We start from the raw sequence: 11,049 nt of genomic DNA, 5'->3' as shown, positions 1-11,049 counted from the left end.
TATTCGTAGTTTTCAATACACATTATACGTAGTTTTCAATACACATTATACGTTTAGTTTAGTTGTTTTTGTACTGCTGACACAATTTCATGTCGGTTCTAGTTTCAATACACATAATACGTAGTTTTTAATACACACGATACGTGATTTTCAATACACATATTCGTAGTTTTCATTACACATTATAAGTAGTTTTCAATACACATTATGCGTAGTTTTCAATTCACATAATACGTAGTTTTAATACATATGATACGTAGTTTCCAATTCACATAATACGCAGTTTTCAATACACATAATACGTAGTTTTCAATACACATAATACGTAGTTTTCAATACACATTATACATAGTTTCCAATTCACATTATGCGTAGTTTTCAATTCACATAATACGTAGTTTTAATACATATGATACGTAGTTTCCAATTCACATAATACGCAGTTTTCAATACACATAATACGTAGTTTTCAATACACATAATACGTAGTTTTCAATACACATTGTACATAGTTTCCATACACATTATACGTAGTTTTCAATACACATTATACGTAATTTTCAATACATATAATACGTACTTTTCAATACTCACAATACGTAGTTTTCAATACACATAATACGTAGTTTTCAATACACATAATACGTAGTTTTCAATACACATATTCGTAGTTTTCAATACACATTATACGTAGTTTTCAATACACATTATACGTTTAGTTTAGTTGTTTTTGTACTGCTGACACAATTTCATGTCGGTCCTAGTTTCAATACACATAATACGCAGTTTTTAATACACATAATACGTAGTTTTCAATACACATGATACGTTGTTTTCAATACACATGATACGTAATTTTCAATACACACAATACGTAATTTTCCATACACACAATACGTAGTTTTCAATACACATTATACGTAGTTGCCAATACACATAATACGTAGTATTCAATACACATAATATGTAGTTTTCAATACACACAGTACGTAGTTTTCAATACACATAATTCGTAGTTTTCAATACACATTATACGTAGTTTTTTTAATACACATGATACGTTATTTTCAATACACATAATACGTAGTTTTCAATACACATAATACGTAGTTTCCAATACACACAATACGTAGTTTTCAATACACATAATACGTAGTTTTCAATACACATTATACGCATTACCTTCAGACTACAATGTACTAAGTGTGGCAACAATTGGTGGAAGATGATGTCTCTTTGAACTGTTCAAGTCACTGGCTTCCTACAGACTGTATTACACTGTGGGGCAAATCTGTTTTGGTGATTCTGTTAAATATTATATTCTCCGAGCTGATAGTTCATAACCCCAATATTTAAGGGCGGCCTTTTGCAGCGTAAAACACTTCAGAACCCCCCAGCAACAGGCTTTCTTTTCCCTGTACATCATCCCTTTCAACTTACTGAGGGAGAAATATTCACATGTGTGATGTATTCTACTCTAACAAGGTAAGAAGATGCAAGTAACAAGGCAACATATGGTTAACAAGCCTAAAATTGGAGCAGATTGTCCCACGATCAGAAACATTTGGATGGACCTAAAGTGATGTCCCCGAACATGCCAGACAGGGTCACAACAACTACCTTCTTTTAATGAAATTTTGTTTGATGCAGCCATGATACGAACCATCAGCCTTTCATTCTCTGGGCAGACGCTTTCCACAAGAAGATACAGTTGAAATTACAATTAGGGGAGGAAATGTTTCCATTTTGAAAGCACCGAATCAATTTGTTCACCATCACAGAATACTGATCTACGCCTTGTACATTGAACAAAACAAGTAAGGGATGACAAATGTATGTACAACACCTTTCTATTTCCTGATTGTTTTTCGCAGATTTTATGTCCTGCCATATGTCCTGACATCAACAAGTCCTAAATATCCAATCAAATATGTCGTTTACGTGGTATGGCGTTGCTTGTCGATTTCTCTTCCTGTTTCGGAACATGGTTAACAAAAGTTCAAATGATGGACACAGTAGTTTTGCAATATGTCTCTAAGTAAAAGCTGAATTTGCCAGTATATTTATAAGTGCATCTATCGTAACATAATGCGGGCTGTACAAAAATCTTTTTTTTTTCTCATTAGTCCGTATTGTAATAAAAACATTATTTCAAAACCTTCCAACATCTATGTCAACTTTCAATTAATCAGACATTATTTCTAAAACTACAATGATTACATGTGAACGGTTATAAGTTGGGAAAGTGAGTTCATATGTTTGATGCCATATATCTCTGTAACGAATATAAACTGAAACTAGCGAATTGCATTATTGCGTTCCTCGGATACTGTAGTATGATGAGCAATAAACATGTGATTTGTTTCACCCATGAGGTCCCCTATATCATGGTTGGTCACATTTATGCAATATCAATCATAGAGAATATTATTTATTACCCACGTGTTGAAGATACAGGTGGTAAGATACTAAATCCGTACGTCACACGTGTGTCGTACAAGGTTGACCTTGTTTTATTCGTTTTGATTGGATAATCGTGACCTCTGTCACATCGGGACTACTTTTTTCATTCATTAAAAATCGCGAGACGTCATTCATTTTGCGATTACAAGGCAGAACTGAAGAAATTCATGAGAACGAGAGATATTTACAAACACTTTATTAAACCAAACAAGATAGTCACACGCATCAAATTCGGTTTGCATTCTATATAAGTTATGCATAGAGCTCCTACAGACATATAATCGAGCTAGATCTATAAATCGATTTACAATGTACGACTGCCGATCGAGCGCGTCCCTTGAGCGTGACGCACCCGACCATTTTCGCAACTTTCAATTTGATTTAACGTAAGAGGATAAGCGTGGTGAAATGAAGTCTGTTTAAACTATCTGGACAGATATCTAGACTTACTTGGGATGATCCGGTTGTGCCATCGGTGTCCCCTTTGAAGCGTGTTTTATGGCGCTGTTTCGGGAGGTGTTGTTCATGAATGAACGAACACGACAGCACGACCAGATCACTTATAGTTCACAGTTCCGATACAAATCATTCGAAAACTCCGTGGAAGTGTGCTTGACTTCAGATTTTGTGGCCCCAAACATCCCAAATGTGAACAGTATCATTCCCTATCTCTAGCGTAAAACGCTGTGAGTGGATCGCGGTTGTCTTTTCTTATTCCGGTGGCGACCTTGCCCTTCGATCGTTCGAAGCTGTCACTGACATGCAAGCAGATTTGAGTTTGTTGATTGTCACGTCTTCAGTATATAGGGTGGTACAGTTTACATGAATGTCTTTGGCGAACAGTCTGATTTCCCTCTTCCAAAATGGTACGGACATGATATAAATTCAGCTGATAGATCCATGAAACCGAACCACAGACGGGACCCCGGCAGTGTGATGCGTGTGACTGTTGGTCCGATATTCAAAGCGCGGTTGTACTAACAACATGGCGCTTGGATTACCATAAGGTTGAAGACTTTCTTCCAAAAGGATCTTGAGCGTCGGTGCTGGTTTGTTTGCAAACAGAACAGCAGGCGCATGTTGTTAATGCGTATGCATAAACATGTCAACAATGCCCATATTTGGACATATATCAATATTCATGCGCAACCAGATTTTGCAACCGGTTTCAGTTTGGTCTGTCAATGAACGAAAGTTGTTATGTATTTACACTTAAATATATATTTAACGTGGGTAATAAATACAATACCACACTCATTCTCGTTAGATACCATTTTTACGAAACTCGTAAACTTTCTATGGTATCTGACTTCGCTTTCGCTCGGTCAGATACCATAGAAAGTCCACTCGTTTCGTAAAAATGGTATCTAACGAGAATGGGTGTAGTATTCTCTATATATCTTATATACAGACCAGAGGACAGTTATGGTTCATGCTCCACGGGTTGGTACATATATGCAGGTCAAAACGTTGTAATGCATATTACACATATAACTACAGATGATACATTAAGATAACAAGTAACTGCCAGCTATAGTTTTGCATTACTCGTATCCAACTGCCAGACTTTCAAATGGCAAAGAAGATGATTGTCAAAGCATTTTCCCTTTTGGTGCAATGGTTAACAAATAATTAAACACTACATATTTTCTCCATGAGTTTAGCTGCTATATAAATCAGACGCATTCAAGTCGATTGTTCTGGATCTGCAGTTGTAGGATCCAGGCCAATTAAAGAATGGCTTATCATGCACCGTTGTTACATATTAGTCTACTATTTTCCGTATGTGCTGACTCGAGAAGATTCCGGGGTAGAGTAGGTCTTCAGCAACCCATGCTTGCCGTAAAAGGTGACTATGCTTTTCGTAAAAAGGCGACTAACGGGATCGGTTGGTCAGGCTCGCTGACTTTTTTGATGCATTTCATTGATCCCAATTGCGTGGATCGATGCTCATGATATTATTCACTGGATTGTCTGGTCCAGACTTGATTATTTACAGACCGCCGTCATAAAGCTGGCATATTGCTGAGTGCAGCGTTAAACAACCAACAAACCAACCAACCAACCAACCAACCGTATGTACTAGTTCTAATAGTCCTCTGTCAGACTGGGAAAACATCGGATACAAAAAAGGGCACAACATTATCAGAAAAATGGATTGCTCTTTGCAGTCGCGGTTCTCTTTAACAAAACAACAATATAATGCAGAACACGATTCGATATTTTTAACTCAGTTGAGTGTGTTTGCTTTGATGCCGATTTCCACACCTACAAAAATAGCAAGAGCAAGTAGGAATACAAAGATACGTAAATGTTTCTTATTGGCCAGGGCATAGTATATGTACTGGTCGTGTTTATCCAACGTGCAGTGGTTGATAAGACGGAATTACTTTGAAGACTTCCACGATTCTTTGACTACTGTGATTTGATTTCGCTTGTTACCTATCCACAGGAAGAATACTACTGAATATGGCATCTAGCCCAACTAACATTGCAAATATGAATGATACTTTCACTGTGATGGTCATTAACTTCCTCCCTTGCAAACTCTCCTCAAAGTCACTGGCTGACATCAGGACACAGTTCCAGGTATTGTACCAGTCCAGAATACAGGAAACACTACAGGGCCGTGGCATCTACAGCACGGGGACTATAGGAGTCTCAGTGGACTATAGGATGATCAAATATTGTCCTTCTGCCAGGGATGGAAAAAGTCGACGGGAGATCTTTACAATCGGCAATGCCTTTGTCATACTTTCTGACTTAACAACCCTTGATGCAGCTAAGCAGCTACAGCAGGAGATACAGAATGAAGATCGCAACAGAGTAATACCTGTCGTGCTCAAAGCTGTTAAACTTGATCAAACAGAGGAATGTACGTTTCGTGAAGGTCATGAATCCCACGCGTACCCATGCAGCTATTCTTCCATTCTGACGGATGCCTTCGAGAACCTGTGCCAGGTTGTTAAAACTGAGGTAGGTTTTATTGTTCCTCCAAAGAGAGCAAGACTTTACTCAAAGCCCTCTAAGATTCAGAGACTACGACAAAACATAAGTCGACGACTTTCTTTGTTGTGAATACCAGTCATTGCCAGCTACTGGCATGGGAACTTCGTCAGCAAATCGACTCCCTGATACAATAACTGTAGTTATCGAGACTTCATCATGACACTGAGAATGCTGACATCTGATCAACTTACAAAAAGCTTCAGCGTATAACTTTGACAGCTGCTCGATGTGTTTTGGAATTGTGTTCTTAAATGTAGACCTTTCCATATGTATATGTTGACCTTTCCATTACTACATTGATATGTGTGACTTTAACATCATCCTGCAACACATCTACATGTAATAAACGTCTCATATCATGCCTCGTGCCTCCCTTCCTTTGTACTTTGTATCATGTTTGTCTGTTAATTAACACCGCACGCAGCAATACTGCAGCTATGTGACGGCGGCCATTAAATTATCGAGCCTGGACCAGATAATACAGTGAACTTGTGCTGATAGCATTTGTTGTCGGCACTCTCGTTTAGTCCATGGGCAGGAGATGCAAAGCACCAGTTGATGCTGATAGTCGACAAACCTTGACCTTTGTCATTTGGGTGGGTGGGTGGGTGGGTGGGTGGGTGGGTATCACTGGCCCAACGGAGCGAACCTTTTGGTGCGCGGGACTTGGTCAACCACACTTTTCGTTCTGCGCTGCACTGAAAAAGGCATCCGACCAGCATCGGTTACTGCATAGGAGTGGCACCTTGCCAACGAGGGTATATCATTTTGGGAAAACCTCAACAGTGAACTTAAGACTATGCCCAATTCACTTGTATTAAATAAAATTATTCATACTTTAATTGACTGTTCTTTGAAGAATGCATGCAGGTTTAATTGTTTTTGTACTGCTGACACAATTTCATGTCGGTTCTAGTATCAATACACATAATACGTAGTTTTTAATACACATATTCGTAGTTTTCAATACACATTATACGTAGTTTTCAATACACATTATACGTTTAGTTTAGTTGTTTTTGTACTGCTGACACAATTTCATGTCGGTTCTAGTTTCAATACACATAATACGTAGTTTTTAATACACACGATACGTGATTTTCAATACACATATTCGTAGTTTTCAAAACACATTATAAGTAGTTTTCAATACACATTATGCGTAGTTTTCAATTCACATAATACGTAGTTTTAATACATATGATACGTAGTTTCCAATTCACATAATACGCAGTTTTCAATACACATAATACGTAGTTTTCAATACACATAATACGTAGTTTTCAATACACATTATACATAGTTTCCAATTCACATTATGCGTAGTTTTCAATTCACATAATACGTAGTTTTAATACATATGATACGTAGTTTCCAATTCACATAATACGCAGTTTTCAATACACATAATATGTAGTTTTCAATACACATAATACGTAGTTTTCAATACACATGATACGTAATTTTCAATACACACAGTAAGTAGTTTTCAAAACACATAATACGTAGTTTTCAATACACATAATACGTAGTTTTCAATACACATATTCGTAGTTTTCAATACACATTATACGTAGTTTTCAATACACATTATACGTAGTTTTCAATTCACATAATACGTAGTTTTAATACATATGATACGTAGTTTCCAATTCGCAAAATACGTAGTTTTCAATACACATAATATGTAGTATTCAATACACACAATACGTAGTTTTCAATACACATTATACGTAGTTTTCAACACACATGATACGTAGTTTTCAATACACATGATACGTCATTTCCAATACACACAATACGTAGTTTTCAATACACATTATACGTAGTTTTCATTACACATAATACGTAGTTTTAATACACACAGTACGTAGTTTTCAATACATATGATACGTAGTTTCCTTTTCACATCATACGTAGTATTGAATACACATAATACGTAGTTTTCAGTACACACAATACGTAGTTTTCAATACACATAATACGTAGTTTTCAATGCACATTATACGCAGTTTTCAACACACATGATACGAAGTTTTCAATACACTTAATACGAAGTTTTCAATACACATGATACGTAATTTTCAATACACACAATACGTAGTTTTCAATACACATTATACGTAGTTTTCATTACACATTATACGTAGTTTTAATACACATTATGCGTAGTTTTCAATACACATAATACATAGTTTTCAATACATATAATACGTAGTTTTCAATACACATTATACCTAGTTTTCCATACACATTATACGTAGTTTTCAATATACATTATACGTAGTTTTCAATACACATTATACGCAGTTTTCAACACACATGATACGTAGTTTTCAATACATATAATACGTAGTATTCAATACACATAATAGGTAGTTTCCAATACAAATAATACGTAGTTTTCAATACACATTATACGTAGTTTTCAATACACATGATACTTAGTTTCCAATACACATTATACGTAGTTTCCAATACACATAATACGCAGTTTTCAACACACATTATACGTAGTTTTCAATACACACAATACGTAGTTTTCAATACACATTATACGTAGTTTTCATGACACATAATACGTAGTTTTAATACACATGATACGTAGTTTTCAATACACATAATACGTAGTTTTCAATACAGATAATACGTAGTTTTCAATACACATAATACTCAGTTTTCAACACACATTATACGTAGTTTTTAATACACATAATACGTTGTTTTCAATACACGTGATACGTAATTTTAAATGCACATGATACGTAGTTTTCAATACACATAATACGCAGTATTCAATACATATAATATGTAGTTTTGAATACACATGATACGTAATTTTCAATACACATAATACGTAGTTTTTAATGCACATTATACGTAGTTTTCAACAAACATGATACGTAGTTTTCAATACACATTATACGTAGTTTTCAATACACATGATACGTAATTTTCAATACACATAATACGTAGTTTTCAATACACATAATAAGTAGTTTTCAATACACATTATACGTAGTTTTCAATACACATGATACGTAGTTTTCAATACACACTATACGTAGTTTTCAATACACATGATACGTAGTTTTCAATATACATAATACGTTGTTTTCAATACACATAATACGTAGTTTCCAATACACATTATACGTAGTTTTCAATACACATAATACCAAGTTTTCAATACACACAATACGTAGTTTTCAATACACAGAATACGTAGTTTTCAATACACATTATACGCATTACCTTCAGACTACAATGTACTAAGTGTGGCATCAATTGATGGAAGATGATGTCTCTTTGAACTGTTCAAGTCACTGGCTTCCTATAGACTGTATTACACTGTGGGGCAAGTCTGTCTTGGTGATTCTGTTAAATATTATAGTCTCCGAGCTGATAGTTCATAACCCCACTATTTAAGGGCGGCCTTTTGCAGCGTAAAACACTTCAGAACCCCCCAGCAACAGGCTTTCTTTTCCCTGTACATCATCCCTTTCAACTAACTGAGAGAGAAATTTTCACGTGCGTGGTGTATTCTACTCTAACAAGGTAAGATGATGCAAGTAACAAGGCAACATATGGTTAACAAGCCTAAAATTGGAGCAGATTGTCCCACGATCAGAAACATTTGGATGGACCTAAAGTGATGTCCCCGAACATGCCAGACAGGGTTACAACAACTACCTTCTTTCAATGCATTTTTGTTTGATGCAGCCATGATACGAACCATCAGCCTTTCATTCTCTGGGCAGACGGGTAGCCTAGTGGTTAAAGCGTTCGCTCGTCACGCCAAAAGACCCGGGTTCGATTCCCGACATGGGTACAATGTGTGAAGCCCATTGCTGGTGTCCCCCGCCGTGATATTGCTGGAATATTGCTAAAAGCGGCGTAAAATCAAACTCACTCACTCACTCCACAAGACGATACAGTTGAAATTACAATTAGGGGAGGAAATGTTTCCATTTTGAAAGCACCGAATCAATTTGTTCACTATCACAGAATACTGATCTACGCCTTGTACACTGAACAAAACAAGTTAGGGATGACAAATGTATGTACAACACCTTTCTATTTCCTGTTTGTTTCTCGCAGATTTTATGTCCTGCCACATGTCCTGTCATCAACATGTCCTAAATATCCAATCAAATATGTCGTTTACGTGGTATGGGGTTGCTTGTCGATTTCCCCTCGTGTTTTGGAACGTGGTTAACAAAAGTACAAATGATTCACACAGTAGTTTTGCAATATGTCTCAAAGTAAAAGGTGAATTTGCCAGTATATTTATAAGTGCATATATCGTAACATAATGCACAGTGACCTCTTGTTTTCATTTGAACAGTTACATAAAATCATCAACATGTGTCGCCCACGAGGAGAAAACGACACAGTGGGTGCTTGGATAGAAATGTGCTGGGATGTCATAAAGACGTTTGACGTAAACTTACTTCAGTAAAATTCGCCATGTGTGCGGGCTGTACAAAAATCTTATTTTTTCTCTCATTAGTCCGTAATGTAATAAAAACATTATTTCAAAACCTTTCACCATCTATGTCAACTTTCAATTATTCAGACATTATATCTAAAACTACAATGATTACATGTGAACGGTTATAAGTTGGGAAAATGAGTCCATATGTTTGATGCCATATATCTCTGTAACGAATGTAAACTGAAACTAGCGAATTGCATTTTTGCGTTCCTCGGATACTGTAGTATGATGAGCAATAAACATATGATTTATTTCACCCATGAGGTCCCCTATATCATGGTTGGTCACATTTATACAATATCAATCATAGAGAATATTATATATCTTATATACAGACCAGAGGACAGTTATGGTTCATGCTCCACGGGTTGGTGCATATATGCAGGTGAAGACGTTGTAATGCATATTACACATATAACTACAGATGATACATTAAGATAACAAGTAACTGCCAGCTATAGTTTTGCATTACTCGTATCCAACTGCCAGACTGTCAAATGGCAAAGAAGAGGATTGTCAAAGCATTTGAGTTATTTTCCCTTTTGGTGCAATGGTTAACAAATAATTAAACACTACATATTTTCTCCATGAGTTTAGCTGCTATATAAATCAGACGCATTCGAGTCGATTGTTCTGGATCTGCAGGTGTTGGATCCAGGCCAATTGAAGAATGGCTTATCATGCACCGTTGTTACATATTAGTCTACTATTTGCCGTATGTGCTGACTCGAGAAGATTCCGGGGTAGAATAGGTCTTCAGCAACCCATGCTTGCCGTAAAAGGTGACTATGCTTTTCGTAAAAGGCGACTAACGGGATCGGGTGGTCAGGCTCGCTGACTTGGTTGATGCATGTCATTGATCCCAATTGCGTGGATCGATGCTCATGATATTATTCACTTGATTGTCTGGTCCAGACTCGATTATTTACAGACCGCCGTCATATAGCTGGCATATTGCTGAGTGCGGCGTTAAACAACCAACCAACCAACCAACCAACCAACCAACCAACCAACCGTATGAACTAGTTCTAATAGTCCTCTGTCAGACTGGGAAAACATCGGATACAAAAAAGGGCACA

The sequence above is a fragment of the Haliotis rufescens genome, unplaced genomic scaffold (assembly GCF_023055435.1).
Source record: "Haliotis rufescens isolate VD_foot unplaced genomic scaffold, xgHalRufe1.0.p SCAF_8, whole genome shotgun sequence".
In the NCBI taxonomy this organism is placed as follows: domain Eukaryota; kingdom Metazoa; phylum Mollusca; class Gastropoda; order Lepetellida; family Haliotidae; genus Haliotis; species Haliotis rufescens.
Note: the sequence above shows the minus strand (reverse complement) of the source record.